We start from the raw sequence: 21,263 nt of genomic DNA, 5'->3' as shown, positions 1-21,263 counted from the left end.
AAAATAAAAAATAAGTGAGAATATATAAGTGAAGAACAACTATCACCTCTTGAATTAATTTTTGGGTTAGTTTTTGGGTTGAATTGAGCCTAAACTCATTTTCTAATAATTTAAAAATTACATCATTTAGAGGTTGACTAATCCTAATTGTTGTTGGGCCATAAATTGCATGTTGCCATTTTGTGCCCAAAATATATATGATGGCGGCTCACCCTTGATCTCCTCTTCTACTAAGTTTAATTGTAAGGCTCAACAAATGAATTTTGGATTTTGGGAACAAGAATCCTATGACCAGCAGCAAAAGAATCTTAGAGTTGAACAAAAATATTAAGTATTAAGTTGTGGTGACCTAATATCATATTTTCCTTCAAAAGGTTCATTAAACTTTTTCTTTTTTGTTGACAAAAAGTGGTTCATTAAACTTGATGCTTTGTTTTTTCTTTATATTTTCATAGGCTTGCTAAGAGTGAAGGCTTTCATTAAAAAGACCATCTATCAATTCCTTTGGCAATTTCTATTTTTTATGTGCTAGCATGCATTGTGCTATACATTTCCCTAATCCCGTGCCCTATTCTGCTATTGCTTATTCCCCTAATTGTCTATTTAATTTTTAAGATATTTTTAGTGTAATTCGAGGTCATTCAATTCCTTTTAGAGAAAACATTCTGTCCAATAACGTTAATCATACTAGGAGTGGATTAATAGTAAATGATGGAAGGATTTAAATAATTTATAAATTCAAAGCGTGTTGTTCCTGTTGTTAGAAGGAAAAAAAACAATTGTACAACAAGATATAAGTATTTCTTTCCGATAAAACAGTTTTCTTTGACTAAGTTTTTATCTTTTATAGTAAAATATTGATCAAATGACCCAATAAAATAGATATTCTTTGTATACATTAATTATATATATATTATAAAAAATAATCTCAACACTACTTAATACGTTGTGTATATTTGATAAAACACTCGGAAAGCCTATAAACTCATTTCACTAACATATAAATTAGTTTAATCAATTACAACCATTTTGCAGCACTCCTTTTAAATACACCCAAAAGGAATTATTCAGGTCTTTTGATGGTCTATTTGATTCAATTTCAAATCTAAATATTGAAATTAGTTTCAATAATAAAGACAATATTTCAACCGAACAAAATAAAGAGAACGAAGCTCCAAAAAGGAAATGCGTGAAATTATCAACGTAGCATCAAACTAAAGGATGAAATAATCGTCGCCTCAAGAAATGGTATGATACGTCATTGTTGTTTCTTAAATTTTCTTTGGTTGTTGGGTTCCCATTCAAGAAGGAAAGTATAGCAATCCTGCCATGTGGCAAGGGATGGAGCAAAAGTTCAGAAACTCCAGCAAATATTATTTCAAACATATAAATTTCAACAAAAAAAAAAAAAAGCATGTACATATAAATCCATACATTGTAAATCTAGCATGAATAAGTACTTGAGACTAATCTCACTTGTAATGCACGAATATCAATAGTTCAAGGGAATTTTGTACACTTAGAAAATCGAGTACAAATTCTCCCATTAAATAAATTATTTCATCACATGTGAACACAACGGAGTCTTATACTACTGTATCGATCTTATGAGTTACATCGTACACTACTACAAAAATCACTTTATACGGTGTTGATTTTACATCGGTTGATCAAAAATCGACTTAGAAAGAAACACGGTAACATTTTTGTAAATAAAGGTAACAGTTTTACGATGGTTTAGCGCAAACCGTCTTAGAATAAAAATGGTGTTAGAATATTTTTCATTGTTTTTAATATTTCATTTCTCCCTTCACTCTTTCATGCTCTCACTCTTCGACTTCCCCTCACTCTTCGACTCCCCCAAGTCGTCACGAGAGGGACCAAGGTCACCTTTCCCTCAATGCTTCCAAGAGTAGATCTAGTGCCTCGATTTCGTCGAAAGCAGATTATTCCTCCAGCGTCGACAAAGACGAAAGTGAAAACCTCAGTGTTTGTTTTTTCACTCTCTTTCTGCACAACATAAATAAAAACCATTCTTCCTCTTCTCCACCATCCAATTTCCCCCTTCTTCCTTTAGCTAATTACGTCGTTCAAACCAGCCATCACCTCAACGCCGCTTAAGGACCACAAAGCTCATATCCCAAGCTTCCATGGCTTGAGGTCTGACTCCGCCTCTGCTCTCACCCATAGTGCCCTCTCCCTTCCTTCATTGTTGAATACTAGCAAGAATAGTGATGTGAGGAAAAAAATTGATAGTGTATGTAGTAAGAGGTGAGAAAGAGAGACAACAATGTAAATGGGATTTCTTGTCGGTGACTGTGCAACTTCATTTTTGTTCCAACGAATGGAATTTCTTGGCTATCATCCAACTGAGCTATTATCTACATGTTTAATTATAAAATATTTATATTTTCTATTTGTTTTCAATTAACTTGGTGGATGTATCATTTATTAATTTTGTTGACCTTTTCTTCTAATGAAATGCTGTCTTGTTTTCCTTTTTCTTCCTTTTGGATCTAGGTATTGCCTTCTTTGAGAGTGAAGCACAATGAATTTATGTTGAGAGAACTTGTGAAGAGATGGGCAAACCATAAAATTATGGTTTGGAGGCTTTCTCGATTCTTTCACTATTTGGATCGACTTTATTGCTTGGAGGTCACTTCCGCCCCTTAATGAAGTTGGCATAATTTGCTTCCATGATTTGGTAACGCTACAATCAACCTTTTGTTATGCAGCAATAATTCTTTCAATTAGTCTTGTACATGTTATAAATAAAGACAAACTTTGTAGTGCTAGTGCAAATTGGATGGCTTTCCTATTATTGTCATTTCATTTAATGTAGCTTCATTAGAAAAATAAATTCATGGGTTTTATTATTTGCAGGTTTACAAGGAACTAAATGGGAAAGTTAGGGATGCAGTTATTTCACTTGATTGTTTTCCTTCCTTAGTGTGCTAGATTTCCCATGTTTACAAATTTAGATCAATTAACAAATCCATTTTTGTTTATAAAGATTGATCAAGAACAAGAGGGAGAATAGATTGATTGAGCTCTATTAAAGAATGTATTAGACATATTTGTTGAAATTGGAATGGGGCAAATGGATCACTATGAGAATGATTTTGAAGCTGCCATGCTCAAAGACACTTCTTCTTATTATTCTCGAAAGGCTTCAAATTGGATCCTAGAAGATTCTTGTCCTGATTATATGCTGAAGGTGTGGTTTCTCATTTATGCTTATTGTAACTTGATTTCTTCATTTACATTACTTTTTGGCCCCTATTTTATCTTTATGTCTTTTATTACAAGTTGAGGAGTGCTTAAAATGGGAGAAAGATAGGGTTGCTCATTACTTGCACTCTAGTAGGGAGCCAAAGTTATTAGAGGTCTATTATTGACTTTATGATACTATTTCAGCTATTTGGTTTTCTGCCATGCACAATGCAATTTTGCTTTTTTAATGATTATAATGGTTTCTTTTGTTTGATTCATTTTATAGTTTCTGAACTTTTTATCGTGTTTTCTTTTGTTCTTCTGGAAATTTCTCATTTAGAAAGTTCAACACGAGTTGTTATCTGTGTATACAAATCAACTCCTTAAGAAAGAGCACTCTGGATATCATGCTTTACTTAGAGATGATAAAGTACTCACGAAACTCTATTTACTTGTTATGCGTACAATTTTTTTAACCATTAGAGGTCTATTATTGACTTTATGATACTATTTCAGCTATTTGGTTTTCTTCCATGCACAATGCAATTTTGCTTTTTTAATGATTATAATGGTTTCTTTTGTTTGATTCATTTTATAGTTTCTGAACTTTTTCTCGTGTTTTCTTTTGTTCTTCTGGAAATTTCTCATTTAGAAAGTTCAACACGAGTTGTTATCTGTGTATACAAATCAACTCCTTAAGAAAGAGCACTCTGGATATCATGCCTTACTTAGAGATGATAAAGTACTCACGAAACTCTATTTACTTGTTATGCGTACAATTTTTTTAACCAAGAGTATGGTGTTCTCACCACATGTGTTCCTTTAAATGCTTAGGTTGAAGACTTGTCAAGAATGTTCAGGCTATTCTAAAATACCTCGAGGCTTAGATCCTATTTCCAATATATTTAAACAAGTTGGTCATGTTGAACCTATCTTAATGGTTTTTCTCCCTTTTATATATGTCAGTGTCAATATTGGGCTCTCATGTTCTGCTTGCTTTCTTGCTCACTTGCTTATCTTTCTCTCTTCCCTTTCCTCAACATGTTACCATTGATGGTATGGCTTTGGTGAAGCATGCTGAAGATGCAGCTAGCAACAAAAAGGTGAATGGTTTACATGATTTTGAAGTTGCTTTCCTGACAAAGTGATGTATTAATTGCCTCATTTACTTGTGATTTTCTTACTGCTCAAGTTGTGAATGACGTCATATTTTGGGAGCAATTTGCCTTTGTTACTGACCTTGTTATTTTGTCCTTTTAAATGAAAATGTCTATAGGTAGAAAAAAAGGATATTGTAGGTCTACAGGAGCATGCGATAAAAAACAATTTTATTAATGTAACTGTATTTTTTTACTCATTTGTGGAAAATTGAAATTGGTCTCTTGCTTTAGGTTTTTTTTCAGAAGGTAATTGAGTTGTTTGACAAGTATGTGACATATGTGAATGATTATTTCCATAATCATACTCTTTTCCATAAGGTTTTGTTTTGAATAGAAAGTACCTTTACAATTATGGATTAATATGTGTACATGCAAATATGATGTTTTGATCATATAGGCTCTTAAAGAGGCTTTGAGGTCTTTTGCAACAAAGGTGTTGCTGGAAGTTCAAGCGCAGAACTGCTTGCCTCCTTTTGTGATAACATTCTTAAAAAAGGAGGAAGTGAAAAATTAAGTGATGAAGCAATTGAAGAAACTCTTGAAAAGGTCTGCATTATTCTTGATGTTCCACATATACTTCCAAAAACATGATTGATGCATTTAGTTTTAACTTTTGAATTTGGGATTTGTTTTCGTCTATCTACAGGTGGTCAAGTTGCTTGCCTATATTAGTGGCAAAGACTTGTTTGCTAAATTCTATAGGTAAGATAAAAGAGGAGGAAAAATTGTATGATGATTATCAAGTTGGATATGCTTGCCGAAAAAGGAATTTATATTGCTTGGCTGGTGCTTCAATCTTTATCTTCCACTATGTGGTAAAAATTACTTCCACTAATCCTTGGTTGTTTTTGACAATTAAATGTGCTTTGTTGCGTGTGTTTCCTTAGTTTTAGAGATACAAAAGCAATAAAGGGCCTTCATTATTTTGGGAGAGTTGGTCCTTGATATAATATAAGAGGTCTATATGATCAATGGTTAGGAGTCAATCCTTGTCATCCATATTGCTCTAGTTGAATCTTGGCATTGTCCATGTTTCAAGCCCAAAATGTTGTTACTTATGCTGGCATGTTAAAAGATATAAAACTAATAGGCCTTTACCTATCACTTTAAGCTATAGGGAGAATTGGTCCTTTAATTCATGTTTACTAGAAAGTGGGATGAATACTTTCGGAAAAGATTAAAAATCGAGATAAATGGGTAGCTAAAATGAAATTGATAATGGTAGGGTAAAATATGGAAATGAAGAGAAAAAATAGAGTGCAGTTATTTCAAAAAGAAAATTTATTTTAGTTTTATATTTACTTTTATGCCTCTAGACCTTTTATCAATTTATCTAAATGACATTATAACATGTTTACTTCCTGCTTGGTTGGTTTTAGGAAGAAGCTTGCTCGAAGGCTTCTCTTTGACAAGAGTGCCAATGATGATCATGAGCGAAGTATTTTGACAAAATTGAAGCAACAATGTGGTGGACAGTTTACCTCAAAGATGGAAGGAATGGTCAACCATTTCTAATCTTTGTAAATAGAAGTTGATATGCTATAATCAACTTTTTTGGTGAGTTGAAAAAACAAAATTTAAATGCTTTTGCTTTTCTACCAGGTTACAGATTTGACACTAGCAAAGGAGAATCAAACTAGCTTTGAGGAGTATTTAAGCAATAATCCCAATGTAGACCCAAGCATGGACTTGACAGTTACTGCCTTATAATGCTAAAACAATGCAACACGTCTTGGAGAGGAGATTGGTAGTTAGTTATTTCTTCTCCTGATCTAAAATTCATTAGTATGTGCCTGCAGCTGGGGAGAAGATGATTAAAAAAATCGTATAATGTGGTTTGTCCATGCAAGAAGGCTATAAAGGTTTGAATGTTGTTGCTTTATTAATATTGTTTGTTAATTCTAACACTTTTTACTAGAAATAACCCATGATAGTTATGAGTTGTAAGAAGTGGATTTTCTTCAAAATTTTGCAAATTAACGTAAGAAAATTGTCTTGTTGGAAACTCTGAAAGATTATTGATTTGTTTCATACTATCTGTCTAATTAATAATATTTTTATTTTTTATTTTTTATAAAAAAAATCTAAAACGGTCTTAAAATCTTCAATTTTTTTAATTTTTTTTAAAATGACATTCAAAGAATCATATTAGAAAATCTATTTTCTAAGACGGTTTTTCGAAAAACCGTCTTAGAATCCTCAATTTTTTAATCTTTTTTTTTTAAACAAAGACCTTCTAAGACGGTCTTAAGTCAAAACTGTCTTAGAAAAATTGTTATTCTAAGACAGTTTTGACTTGAAAATTGTCTTAGAACGGTACCCTTTTAAGATGGTTATTTGCCTGGAAATCGTCTTAGAATGATAGTTTTTCTAAGATAATTTTTTAGACTTTCCATGACATTGACTTCAAATATAGTTCAAAACTGTCTTTCAATGTGTAAAATAACAATCATTGATTAACCTTTTTCCAGTAGTAGTAAATGTTTTTGTAAATTAGATACACTATAAAAAATAATTTAATTCATAAAAAAATTATTTTATTGATAATAAAAAAATAAAATTAAAATATAAGCATATTATCATTTAAATTTTTAATTTTAAAAAAAATAAAAACTAGTTTAATTATTAGGATATTCTTTTCTTAGTAATTTATAAGTATATTATTATTCTTAATATTTATATTTTTACTAGTCGATAACCCGTGCATACGCACGGGTTATTTCACTAAATAATTTTTTATGAAAGAATTAAAAAAAAAGGCACCGTGAAAAAAGTAAAAAGACTAACATTCATATATTATTATTATTATTATCATCATTATCATATAGGCTTTGGGTTCCTTAAAAAAAGGATACACTTTGGGACTTTATTCTTCAACATTGTTATGTGAATCCTATAGTTGCAACCCTTGCATGGGTAAAGCACCATCACCTTCAGCACTGTCGTTGCTACTACAGGCTGTCTCATTATAGTATGATATAAATTTTATGGATTTAAAATGTAAAATTAGAGTATGGTATAAACAGTATAAATAACAGCATACTTTTGGAGGCTCCAATAATTGTTAATAATAATAATAATAATAATAATAAATCATTTCAGGTATGGGCACAACAAATACATCTCTTTTGTTAGATACTGGATTAGGATTTTATTTAATTTTATTGTTGTTGTTGTTGTTGTTATTATTATTATCATTATTATTTTTATTATTATAATAATTATTATTATAATGATAATAGTAATAATAATTATTATTATTAATTTTCATTTTATATGATGTACATGTTGTGCATGAACATTTTTGTTTTTGTAATTATAATAATAATAATATAAATGTTTTTTTTAACAGAGCTAATTCTTGGCTCTTTCTCTCTCTAGGAATTTCCGCTACCTATTTCAAAACCAAAGAATTGAACAAATAATAAAAATAATTTTAACATTTATAATTTAAATGTTTGCAACTAACAGAAATTAGGCAATTGCAGATCAATACGCAGCGAGTGTAACATAGCATGTAAATTTTATTTTTAAAAAAATCAAGTTAAAAATAAGAGGAACACTAACATCTTCAAATCTCGTGGTTGCCGTGACTTACTGATGGTGGAGAGAAGAGATCACAAAAGCAAATGACGAACGAAAAAAATGAAAATAACATGACTGTAATTGTAAAGAAGAAAATGAAACACGAATTAATAAGAATGAAGAAAGAAGAGATAAATCCATAGCAGAATAACATGAAATTTGAAGTTGAAGTACCTCTCAAATAGCTTGAACCTTCCATCAAAATAATAATAATAATAATAAACATGCATAAAACAAAGCACAAAGAAAGAAACTTGGCGGCTAGATGTTTTTTTGTGGATCACGTTGGGAGCGGGAAAATCAGAAAGGAAAAAAAAAAGGAAAGATCAATAATGAAGGAAAAATATGAAACAAACTAAATAATAATAATAATAAATAATAATAATAATAATAATAATAATAATACCTATAGTAAAATGTAACTTCATCTCCATGGCTAAAATCGTTGTCCGCGAGAAACTGGTACGAAGGTTGAACAATATATTTGTCACCAATGTCAGTGTCTAGTGTAGTCAATCACATCTGCTTAGAAAAAGAAGATCCGCAAAAACATACATCATATTTTATTCTATAATGATTAATATGCAAATTAGAAATTACCTACTAACACATCAGATGAAGCTTGTCCACTCAATATTTCTTCAAATATAGTAAGTCATATACACATTCAGGAATTTCAAGAAGCTCATGTTTTAGTTGTACATCCACTCAATAAAGCATCAATTTATTTTTTTTCTAATTTTTTTTATTTATTTTCTGAGTAGAAAACAAATAAGAAACTATAGGAGAACAGAGCTTACATAATAATAATAATAATAATAATAATAATAATAATAATAATAATAATAAAACAAAACACACAAAAAGAAATTTGATCGTTGAATGTAATCAAATGTAATAATGACAAAAATATGATACAATGATTCAACAATTAATTACATGTATATTAATATTTAATGAATTGTTATATATAGTAATCAATTATTATATGTTAATAAATGTAACGAAAGCCATAATTTCTTGATGCTGAATCATTGTATGTTAAGATGATTTGATTGGATAACAATTAAAGTAATTAAAAAAATTCAATTGGAATAATATGTTTACTATTACTATTAGCATCAACATTGAATAAATTAAATAAATATTAATTGATTACATGTTAATAAATTAATAATAACAGTTAAAGTATTATATATTAACCTTAATGATACGATAATTCAAATTCAAATTAGAAATTTTAAAATCTTGCATGATTTTAGTTTCAATTTTATAGACACAATAAGGAAAAACATGAAACAAACAACTATAACTAAATAATAATAATAATAGCCAATCCATCTAAAAAATTTGTCATTCTACGGGAATATGTTGTAGTCACTACTAATGACACATGTTGCCCTATCATATTGTTCCCATCTTTCTTTGTACTCTTTCTTAATTTTTGTTATTTTTTTTTGTTTTGATTAATTATTGTTATCATTATTATTAATCTTCATTCCTTTCTCAGGACCACACTCTTCCATTCTACCCCTCCCCTGCAACGTAAACGCCGCAATCATTGGGACTCCGTTAGTTTCTCTCAATTCCCTATGCTTTATCTTTTTGTCATTTGATTCAACAACTTCTCTTGATTTATATCAATTTTTGTCTCTTTTAATTATGGGTCTACATTATACAACTCACTCATTTCATCAACCAATAATATAATATGCTATTACTATAAGCGAAGAATAGGTTGTTTATTTTACAAAAGTGAGAATAAAAAAAAGCATAATCTCGAGCAGAAAAAATTGAGTAAGAATCAATGACTTATTTGTCATATAAGAATAACAAAAAACAAATAGTTTCCAATCATTGGTTGATGGAAGAGCTACACTAACTTCAATTTTGTGAATATTGAAGCGAGAATCCTATCCTTGCCGGAATGTGAAAGCCTAAAAATTGATATACCCAAAGTTAGAATAAAAAAATGCAGAATCTTAGAAAAATAAACATTAAAACACAAAAAAAAAGAATGTTGTTTTAATTAATATAATTTTCTGTTTTCATCAAGCAAGAGCTATGAACAGATTGCTACTTGAGAAATTCTTCTTCCACCATCTTAGTAACTATGCATGCAGCTCATCAATAACACTTGATCAAGACACAAGGTTCCACATCTCTGACTCTGAAATGCTAACAAAAACTTCCAAAAATAATATTACATCATCACACTTGATCAAGCAGGAGAAAAAACATAACAAAATAGAATCGATCAATAAAGCCACAACTGCATGAAATTTGAATTCCAAAAAAAAATAAAAAAATATGTGAAATTAAAAAATTATCAGACACAAATAATACATGAATATAGAATGAAGGGGGGGGGGGGGGATTGTAACAATGAGAATTAGGTATCAATCAAATTTTTAAGAAAATAATATATTATTTTAAATACTTTTCTATAGAATCAGTCTCTTTTTCAAAAAAAGAGAAAGTTTGTTTTTTTATGATGGTAAACAAATAGTATAAATAAATAAATTAACTTTTTTCTTAAATGTTTTAAAAATAATGGATGCAACATAATTTAAGAATTATTTGTCTTATTATGTAACTATTTTTTTTTAGTACATGCAAAGGATCACATAGGAAGTGTTGTAAGGTTTGCTATGGTGGTGTTTCGCGGGTTCCAGTCTGTGTTCCTGTTTCAAGTTTTCATTTTTTATTCCAAAAACAGAGATGTACTATTAAAACATTATTAAAGAAACTGAATACCTTTCTGCAGATTCTATTGTAAGTCCATTTGAATCACACCTCAGAGTCTGAAAAACTTCCTCAAGTGGCACGATTTCCTGCAAAGAGATTAAAAGGAAAAAAGAAAAAAAAACAAAATAAAACCATAATCCACACAAAAATTGAGGAAATTTGCCAAAAAAACAAAACAGAACTTAAAACTTCCAACACCAGGAACATAAAAACAAAACTCAGAAACACTCATCAATCCCATGCTTACTACTCCTATTTTTCAACTGCAAAAAAAAAAAAAGATAGACATGAATGATATGGCGGCAAGAAACACATCACCGACCAGTGAAGCAGAACGTAGTAATGTCTTGGAACATAATACCTGTTGTAGCAAAAAATAAAGTAAAAAACATTAGCTACCAAGCTGCAGTGAAAATGTTCATATCCTTTTTATTGTTATGCTAGAAAAAAACAGCAACAACAACGTTTTTTTCCTTATTGTTTTTTTTACCTGCAACAACAAAAAGCAACAGAGTAGTAATGTCTTGGAACATAATACCTGTTGTAGCAAAAAATAAAATAAAAAACATTGGAAAAACAAACATGCATGAGAACGAAAACCCAGAAACATAAAAACAAAACCTAGAAACACTCATCAATCCCATGCTTACTACTCCTATTTTTCAACTGCAAAAAAAAAAGGTAAACATGAATGATATGGTGGCAAGAAACACATCACCGACCAGTGAAGCGGAATGTAGTAATGTCTTGGAACATAATACCTGTTGTAGCAAAAAATAAAGTAAAAAACATTAGCTACCAAGCTGCAGTGAAAATGTTCATATCCTTTTTTATTGTTATGCTAGAAAAAAAACAGCAACAACGTTTTTTTCCTTATTGTTTTTTTTTACCTGCAACAATAGAAAGCAATAGAGTAGTAATATCTTAGAACATAATACCTGTTGTAGCAAAAAATAAAATAAAAAACATTAGAAAAACAAACATACATGAGAACGAAAACCAAACATCCATGAGAACATAAAAAACACTAAACAAACAGCCATGAATTACCAAGAAAACGTCAATAACAGGAAGCAAAAGTCAAAACTTCTCCACTCAACAAAAAATGGACAATAGCAAAGGGACCAAAAACACAGAAAAATGAAAAGTTAACATGCATGAGAACAAAAATAAAACATGCATGAGAACAGCAGGGAAAGAAAAAAAAAAACTCATACTGTCAACAAATCATTTCCTTACACCTTCAATGCAAAAGGAAAACCATCTTGGCCCTTTAACAAATGGGAATAGAGGCTCCTAAAATTACCCTCAGTACCTGATCAAGCAAAAAAAAAAACTCGTACTGTCCACAAATCTAAAAGAACCTGAAGAAGCAGAAAAATATAAAAAAATCCGAAGAAGCAGAATGCTAGAAATACCTTGGCAGCTCTGGTTGTAGCTCTAGACCAAACGGGAAATGACAGTTGAGGGAAATAAAAAAAAAAACAAAAAACAAATATGAAATTTAAAGGAAAAGATCCATATAAGTGTGAGGAAATTCGGAGACGCGTTCCATCTCCATGATTCAGAGAACCATGAAAACTTCAAAGAGATTTGAAGGAAAAGATTCAGAAATAGAAAGATAAAAGATAAAATAAAAAGAGGAGAAGATTGAGGAAGAGAAAGAGAAAGAGGGAGAAAGAGAAGATTGAGGAATAGATAGTAACGTGGAGAAGATTGAGGAAGAGAAAGAGAAGATTGAGGAAGGGAGAGTAACGTGGAGAAGATTTAAGAAGAGAGAGGAGAGTTCTGATTATTAAGTGAAATTAAATGGAGAGTTGAAATCCGCCAATCAAGGAGTGACATATGTTCGAAACTGCACATACAACGCAACACGTGGCGGGGGCAATAGAAAAAAAAGGTGCAAAAAAATAAAGGGGCAAAATGACCAAAAAACCAAAAAAAGTGACATGTGTCACAATTCTGGATAAAGGCACAATAGACTTTTCCAGATGCTTCTCTTTTATAGATAGTATATAGATAGTTTAAGTATTAGTTAGACAAACTCACTAAAGTAATCATTTCTTTGGAATAAGTAATTAATTAAAAACTTTAACTAAATATAAAAATTCAAAATTCAATTGTTACGGAAAAGAGAAAAAAAAGTAATGATATGAAAAAGAATATATATACAAAGGTTATTCTTAATGGAAATTCAATTTTTTTCAAATCTTATACATACATATATATATATATATATATATATATATATATATATATTATAAAAGATGTCATGTTCTTGGTTTTTTTTTTTCCTAAAATACATTTTCTCACTCCTATATTTTCCTAAAATACAAATGTTTTTAGAAAAATTCCTAATATACACCACTTTCATGTAACTTTGGGAAGTTGGGTTTGGCCACCCTGACTTTCGTACGGTCATTTTTTTTTTTAATAATTTGTATGTTTAAATTTTTTATTTTAATTTAAATTATAAAAATAATAAAAATATTATATTATATAAATATATTTTTAATTGATTTTAAGAATAATTTTTTATCAAAATATTTTTTTAATAAGAAAATAATATTATTAAATATAGTTACTTTTCTTGTATTATTTAATTTATATAAGACATTTTGTAGGTGAATTTTGTCTAATAATATATTTGCTTTACTAAAAAAAATCAAACTTTTAATATTATTAAAAAAATTAAAACTTTTAATAATAAAAATTATTAAAATTGTCTAATAATATATTTGCTTTATTTAAAAAATTAAAACTTTTGAAAATAATTATTTTCTACAATTTTTTATTAAAATAATTTTTATAATTTTTTAAGATATATATATATATATATATATATATATATATATATATATATATATATATATATATATATATATATACACACACACACACAAAAAATGTAAAAATTTGAAAAAATTATAGTCTAATTTTTTTTGTTACGATGTATGTATTTTTTTAGCTAAATTTATGTGTCATTGAAATTTTTGTTTTTTTATGTACATTAATTAAAAAATGAGAAAATTAGTTAGTAGTATTGAAACAAATTAAAAAATACAGTGAATAAATGATTGATACACATAAAATTAAACAATGCGGTGATTGAGATGATAGACGAGAATAACAAAACGTACTAAAAATACAATTGCAACGCAAATATGACAAAACTAATGATAGTCTAAAAGATGTTGTGTAAGAGACATGTCTTCTTCCATTCGGATTACTAGTTTGCTAAAAATAGCTAAAATTTCTATTGGACAGAATCGTTTCCACTAGTTGAATTATACTAACACCTTTAGCATATCTTCGTCATTTTTCAATTCTATTATTTCATATTCGATTAAATTTTCTGAATAGCATGACTTGGTTGTCGAAAAAACAATTGTCTTACCAATTGTGATTCGTGAATTCCATAAGGGGGAACCCCCATAGGAGCAACTTGCTTGATTAAATCTTTGAATTTGTCCATGCTTCATCCTGAAGGAATGTCAAATCTTATTGGATTTTTTTCGATGAAGGTGTAACCCAAAAACCCACCTTGGCGTGGTATGTTCCCCTTCCCGTTGTAATACATAATAGCATCATGAGTAGGAGTGATAGTGAATTGAAGCAGGTTAGTATACCATCCGGTGTTCTATTGATGGTACCTAATAATTCTACAGGGCCAACACATGATTATTGTTCATTGCACATTAACATTGTGTAAACATCATCATCATTTTTCAATTATAGAGATTGAAAAAATTTGTTGACCTGCATCTATGAATGACTGTCGGTAGTAGATTTCATCCACTAATTGATTGTTGGTTAACTGAAGGGTGTTTTGCATTTTACTCTTGAGTGTATCAAAAGAACAATCATTAGGAACTCGCATTGGTTTAGAGTGGGATTTTGAAAATAAACACCTATTTGGTTGTGAGTGATTGATCCATTTGGAAAAATGAAGGCTAATCTCGAGTTAGCAATGGTCTGGCTGCTTGTTTCTCCCAAAAATGACATAGTAATAAGATTGAATTTGGTTTGTGAAGATATATTGTGTGAAATTGTGCGTTTGTATTAAGGATTTTTTGTGTTATTTATAATTGTATGAGCATTTTGCCTCGTTGATGTGTATTAGAATCTCATAAGGTTAGAATTGTGTTCTTGCTAAATGCTTCTATGGAATCCCATGTTTCTTTTTCCCTGGTAACTGATGCAGCAAACGTCCATTATAATTTTTAGAGTGAAAAAAGAGATTTCGAATTATCCATTTCATGTTAGTTTTGATGGTGAGACATTTAATTTTTTAGAGACGTGTGCAAATTGCAGTGTTGTCAATTTGGACTATGATTTTTCACTTGTAACTAATGTAGCAGACGTCCATTATAATTTTCAGAGAGAAAAAAGAGATTTTGAGTTGTCCATTTCATGTCAGTTTTGCTGGTCAGACATATAATTTTTAGAGACGTGCAAATTGCAGAGTGTTGACAATTTGGATTGTGATTTTTCCCTTGTAATTAATGCAGTAAACGTCCATTATAATTTTCAGAGTGAAAAAAGAGATTATGAGTTGTCCATTTTATGTCAGTTTTGCTGGTGAGATATTTTATTTTTTAGAGGCATTAGCAAGTTGCAAAGTGTTATCATTTTCAACTGTGATTTTTCCATTGCAACTAATGCAGCAGACGTCCATTATAATTTTCAGAGTGAAAAAAGAGATTATGAGTTGCCCATTTTATGTCAATTTTATTGGTGAAACATTTAATCTTTTGAAACAATCTAGTGTAAATTGCAAAGTGTAAATTACAAAAAATTTATTTCATTATGTAAAATGGCCACTGAACACGGACATAAGACACTACATGACAACCTCAAAGCAGAAACAACTAAGACAAGAATCATCCCTAGATTACCAATCCCATTTGAATATTGTTTCGTGGGATGGAGACATGTTACTTCCTTCGAGCCCAAAAGAGGAATCAATATCACTACCATAGTTTTTGACCCAACAAGTCTCGTATTCATCTAATAAGTCCTCAATATTGGAGGTTGAATCATGTTGGTTGCTTGGTGGGTTATTATTGTCACAGATTATGGTAAATAACTCCACAAATGGTAGTGATGGGTTGTTGTAAAAAATGTTGAACATTTGTCGAACATCAACATCATCTGATAGAATAAAAGATGTGTACATATAACATTGTCCTAACTCAAATATAGGGAACCGAAAGTGGAGATGTTGGATATGTTGTTGTGGTTCAATGTTTATTATTTGGTGAACAAGTTCAAGCAATTGTGTAAAGGTTATGGTCTTGTTGACTATGTAAGTTTTTATGTAGTTACTAACCAAGGTGGTGCCCTCATTAGTGTTGCAAATTTGGCCGTTGTAGTAAACACAAACATATGCAGTTAGGTGACACATTGTGGTATGGATTGAGATGAAAATTTGAAAATGCTACGAATGTCTTTAGCTATAGTGGTATTTATAGAATTTGCTCATAGTTAGGTGAGTCATTAGTTAATTGTGCATTTAGATGAACGAGTAAATGAGCACTTAAGCATATTTGCAAGGGTCCACAATGTGCAAATTGCATAGTGTTGCTGGTGAGACATTTAATTTTTTTAGAGACGAGTGCAAATTGCAGAGTGTTGTCGATTTGGACGGTGATTTATCCCTGGTAACTTATGTAATAAACGTCCATTATATTTTTTAAAGTGAAAAAAGAAATTCTGAGTTGTCCATCTCATGTCAGTTTTGCTGGTGAGACATTTATTTTTTTAGGGATGTATGCAAATTGCAGAGTGTTGTCAATCTGGACTCTGATTAGTGTTCAAATCATAGTTTTTTCGATTTTGTGCTCCTATTTTGAGGTGGTTGTCCATGGAACTGGTCCACGATATATTTGACGTTCAAAATATGGAAAAATTATATCACAAATATCATTAATATGTTGGACTTAATTTTAAAAAATGCAGAACATGAACACTTAAGTATAGTTGCAAGGGTCCAAATCATAATTTTTTTTATTTATTTTGTGCTCCTAGTTTGAGGTGGTTGTCCATGGAAATGTTGCATGATTTATTTTTTTTTTTGGATTCTTTGACTTTAAAACTATTGAAAAAGTGTGTCACAAATATCATTAATATGTTGAACATAATTTTTTTAAAAAAAGATGCAGAACATGGGTACTTAAGCATAGTTACAAGGGTCCAAATCAGTTTTTTTGATTTTGTGCTCCTAGTTTTAGGTGGTTGCCCATGGAACTGGTGCATGATATATATTTTTTTATTCTTTGATGTTAAAACTATTGAAAAAGTGTGTCATAGATATCATTAATATGTTGGACATAATTTTTAAAAAAATGTAGAACATGGACACTTAAGCATAGTTGCAAGGGTCCAAATCATAGTTTTTTCGATTTTGTGCTCCTATTTTGAGGTGGTTGTTCATGGAACTGGTGCACGATATATTTGTTTTTGGATTCTTTGACGTTCAAACTATGGAAAATGTGTGTCATGAATATCATTATTGTGTTGGACATAATTTTAAAAAAATGCAGAACATGAATACTTAAGCATAGTTGCAAGGGTCCAAATCATAGTTTTTCGATTTTGTGCTCTTATTTTGAGGTGATTGTCCATGGAACTAGTGCACGATATATTTTTTTTTTGGATTATTTGACGTTCAAAATATGGAAAAGTGTGTCACGAATATCATTAATTTGTTGGACATAATTTTAAAAAAATACAAAACATGGGCAAACATAGTTGCAAGAGTCCAAATCATAGTTTTTTCAATTTTGTACTCCTATTTTGAGGTGGTTGTCCATGGAACTGTTGTACGATATATTTTTTTTGGATTCTTTGACGTTCAAACTATAAAAAAATTTTGTCATGAAATCATTAATGTGTTGGACATAATTTAAAAAAAATGCAAAACATGGGACTTAAGCATAGTTGCAAGGGTCCAAATTTTTTTAAGGGTGACAAACATACTTTTTTTTACTCTTAATTTGAGGTATTGCTTGATGAAACTGTTATAGGGGTATTTAAACATATTTGATCTCATTATCATAATATTTTATACTTCAATGATCAAGACGATGACCAGTCCCACAGGGCGGTAGATGTCGATTACATCGCGGATTTCTTCTTTCCTGTATGACTGGTTCTCCCTCATCATGACAATGTTGTTGTTCTATGTCAGTATATTCAGTGTGGGTTGCTGCAGCTGAAGAACTTTGTCCTTGTTCTCCAAATGAATATGGTGCATCGAACTATTGTAAAGAAGCTAAATATGATGCCGCAGAATTTGATGTATTCAAATCGACACCAAATAAATTGGTTATCCATTCTTGGTTGGTTGCGCTGATTGACTCACCAGTCTGGCCAAAATTTTGATGAACAAGTGAAGGAGTACAATACATTGACTAAGGATGTGGAATTTCAAAATGTGTTTGTTCAACACTTGTCCCTGCAACATTATGGGTAATTGTTGTGCGTGGATAATTTAGTTATTGTGCAATAGACAAGAACAAAATAGTATTTTTCCTATACCATTCCATGTACGTTGGTGTATGTGTCACTATTCTTTCAACCCATTGCCCAGTTAAAACATTATTGCATTTGTTTTTCTAGATATTAATCTACTTCGCATGATATTTCATCCATTCACTGTAATGATTGTCTTGCATGTCAATTTGGTGAAGTCGATCAAGATTCATGGGATCAACAGGGATATCTTGTTGTAGTCCAAATTGTAGCTTGACCTGGTTTGTTTGATGTCATTCCACAATTGAAAAACAAATAATTGTAGTACATGCAGACCAAATTTCCATGTCTCTGTATGCATGTCTCGGTAGGTATTCTTCAAATCCTCTATATGGGACCCAAGAAAACTGAAATATATGCTAACAATGTAACATTAGTAAATGTTAATATGTACATATTAATGGTGCAGTTCATGATAGTATTATACCTCACGGCTCTCCATATGATATATATAAGATCTATATCCAACCAAGTCACCATGAGGTGTGGCACTATATTCTAATTTACCACCACTCCATCTGAAATGTAAAACATACAAAATCAATATTCATTGTAATGTTATAATACGCGTCATTGAAATTAAAAATTTAGATTTCATTATATGTAAATAACCTTTTAGCAATTGGATAAGTTGTTTTGGGTTATGGTACTCTTGGTGCAGTAAAAGGCATGTGGTACCAAACCCATGACTGCAATAGTGTGGCATAACCACCCATAACTTTACCAACCTTCGCTGATGCCCAACATAGTTCTCTGTATAGGTTTGCTAAACAAGCCGAACCCCAACTATATTTTTTTACGTTGTTCAAATCACGTAAAAGGTTCAGATACATTAGATGAACTCTATTTCAAGATTTATCAGGAATTAAAGCACCGCCAATCATGTACATTATGTAAGCTCTACACCTGCATTGTAGTTGGTGTATTGTTGGTTCTTCAAGCAATGGTGCACACAATATGCTTAACAACCATGTCAGCTTCAGTGCAGCTCCTTTACAGGCAATGGTGCGTGCAATATGCTTAGCAACCCTAGTAACTTGTCGCATAACTCATCCCAATGTAAGAAGCTAGGTCCAGTCACAACACGATCATCGACTCTAATGCCTAGATGCAGTGCAACATCTTCGAGTGTGATGGTGCATTCACCACATGGCAGGTGAAAGGTGTGTGCTTCATGCCTCCATCGTTCATTTCATCAGGGTCAAACACGTTATATTTCAGCACAACTACTTGACAATGACGATCTCCAAGGCGCGATGGAAACAATTCTCCAGGATCCACAATTAAATTCTGCCAAATTCTATGTTGTTACTTACCATATTTCTCAACCACAACCATCGTCTCCACAACCGTCATGTCCACAACTACAACTACCCCCTCCACCACAATTACCGTACAATAACCTAAACCTCAATGATTCAGTGTCTTCATACAATAACCTTGAAACATAAGACACATTTGACATTTATACTTCATACACACAACTATTATCCAAAAATGATTCTTTTTTTATGCCCAACAAACCTCCTTTGACCAACAAAACCATCCTTCATCCCCCTTTAGGTCACCCTCACAACAACCACAAACACAAACATCAACCCGAATTGAACATCCCATCGCTAACAAAGATCCCATTATACAATTTCATGAGGAAAACATGAATGATTTTAGTGAGGATGAGGATCAACACTTCTTTGATCACATCGATCACCAAAGCGATGACCAAAGTGATGACCAAAGCGAAGACGAGGGTGTTGGCGGATCAACGACACTTCCGTCACCTCTGTTGCAATATCACCAACCTAGGTGTCCAATCGACTTGAACCTTGACCACCTACCACACTACATTGATCGACACCATTTCGTTCAACAACAACATAATGTACAACCACCCATCGGTGCATTCGAGGTTGGCATGGCCTTCGATGAAAAAGCACAATGCATTCGAGAAGTCAAAGAATACAACATCAAAAATCATTTTGATTGCAGAACAATTTATTCTGACCAGAGAAGGACAAGCTTCATGTGTAAATCACATGAAAATGGTTGTACATGGAGTTAGGCGCATGTAGTTCAAAGAGGCATAAGAAATGGATTATCAAGAGTACCAGAGGTCATCACACTTATACATGGCAAGAAAACCCGTACTCGTGGGTACCCGTCTGAATCCGTCCCGACTTTGACGGGTAATACCCGAGTTGACCGGGTATGGGTTCGGGTTCAGGTTTTCCCCGATAACTAAAAGTCGGGTACGGGTACGGGTATGGGATTACTAGACTCGTCTCGACCTTGAACCCGAACCCGCCCCGCCACTTAAAATCTTTAGAATTTTTGCATAATTTAATCAAAAGGTATAGAATTTTTATTACTAGTTAATTTTATTTTAAATTTTTTACATAATTTAATATTATTTTCTTAACTATTTTTGTAGACACACTCGCTATAATAAATTTATTGATATATAAGTAGTTAAAAATAAATGTTTAACAATCAATTTATTTTTTCTAAAATAAAATTTTTAATATTTTTTTTGCAAAAAAAAATATTTTTCTAATTTGAATGGTGTACGGGACGGGGTCGGGGATACCCGATACCCGACAGGTACGGGGATGGGACAATAAACTTAAACTTGTCGGGTATTGGGTACGGGTATGAGGATATATTGGGGAGTTGGGGTAAGGGATTGGGGAGACAATACCCGTACCCGCTCCGCCCCATTGCCATGTCTAATCACACTTGTCTCATGCAAATGCTCAGACAAGATCATCGGCATCTCACAAACACGTTATATCATAGATCATCCAACCAATTGTCAAAACAAACCCAACCAGTCTCCATCAAGATTGCAAAGATCAAAACGTTCTTGAATTATACCCCATCTTATAAAAAGTCATGGTTAACAAAGCAAAAAGTGTTGGAGATGATTCATAGAAACGGGGAAGAATCATATGCCAAGCTGCCAAAACTTTTAGGAGCTTTGCAATCTTGTGTTCCTGGGACTGTGGTCGCTGCTCAAACAAA

General features: G+C 31.3%; 1 non-coding gene across 1 annotated transcript; it reads left to right on the top strand.

Annotated features, from left to right (window-relative positions):
* The first annotated feature begins 3,583 nt into the window (after positions 1-3,583).
* LOC100816333 (uncharacterized) lies at positions 3,584-6,320 on the top strand. Its single transcript, XR_005888327.1, has 5 exons — positions 3,584-4,316; positions 4,771-4,919; positions 5,020-5,188; positions 5,753-5,873; positions 5,976-6,320. It is a non-coding gene; the product is annotated as an uncharacterized protein (transcript).
* Positions 6,321-21,263: the final 14,943 nt, after the last annotated feature.

Source organism: Glycine max, chromosome 14, assembly GCF_000004515.6.
Source record: "Glycine max cultivar Williams 82 chromosome 14, Glycine_max_v4.0, whole genome shotgun sequence".
Lineage (NCBI taxonomy): Eukaryota > Viridiplantae > Streptophyta > Magnoliopsida > Fabales > Fabaceae > Glycine > Glycine max.
This window is presented reverse-complemented; position numbering and strand designations above follow the sequence as displayed.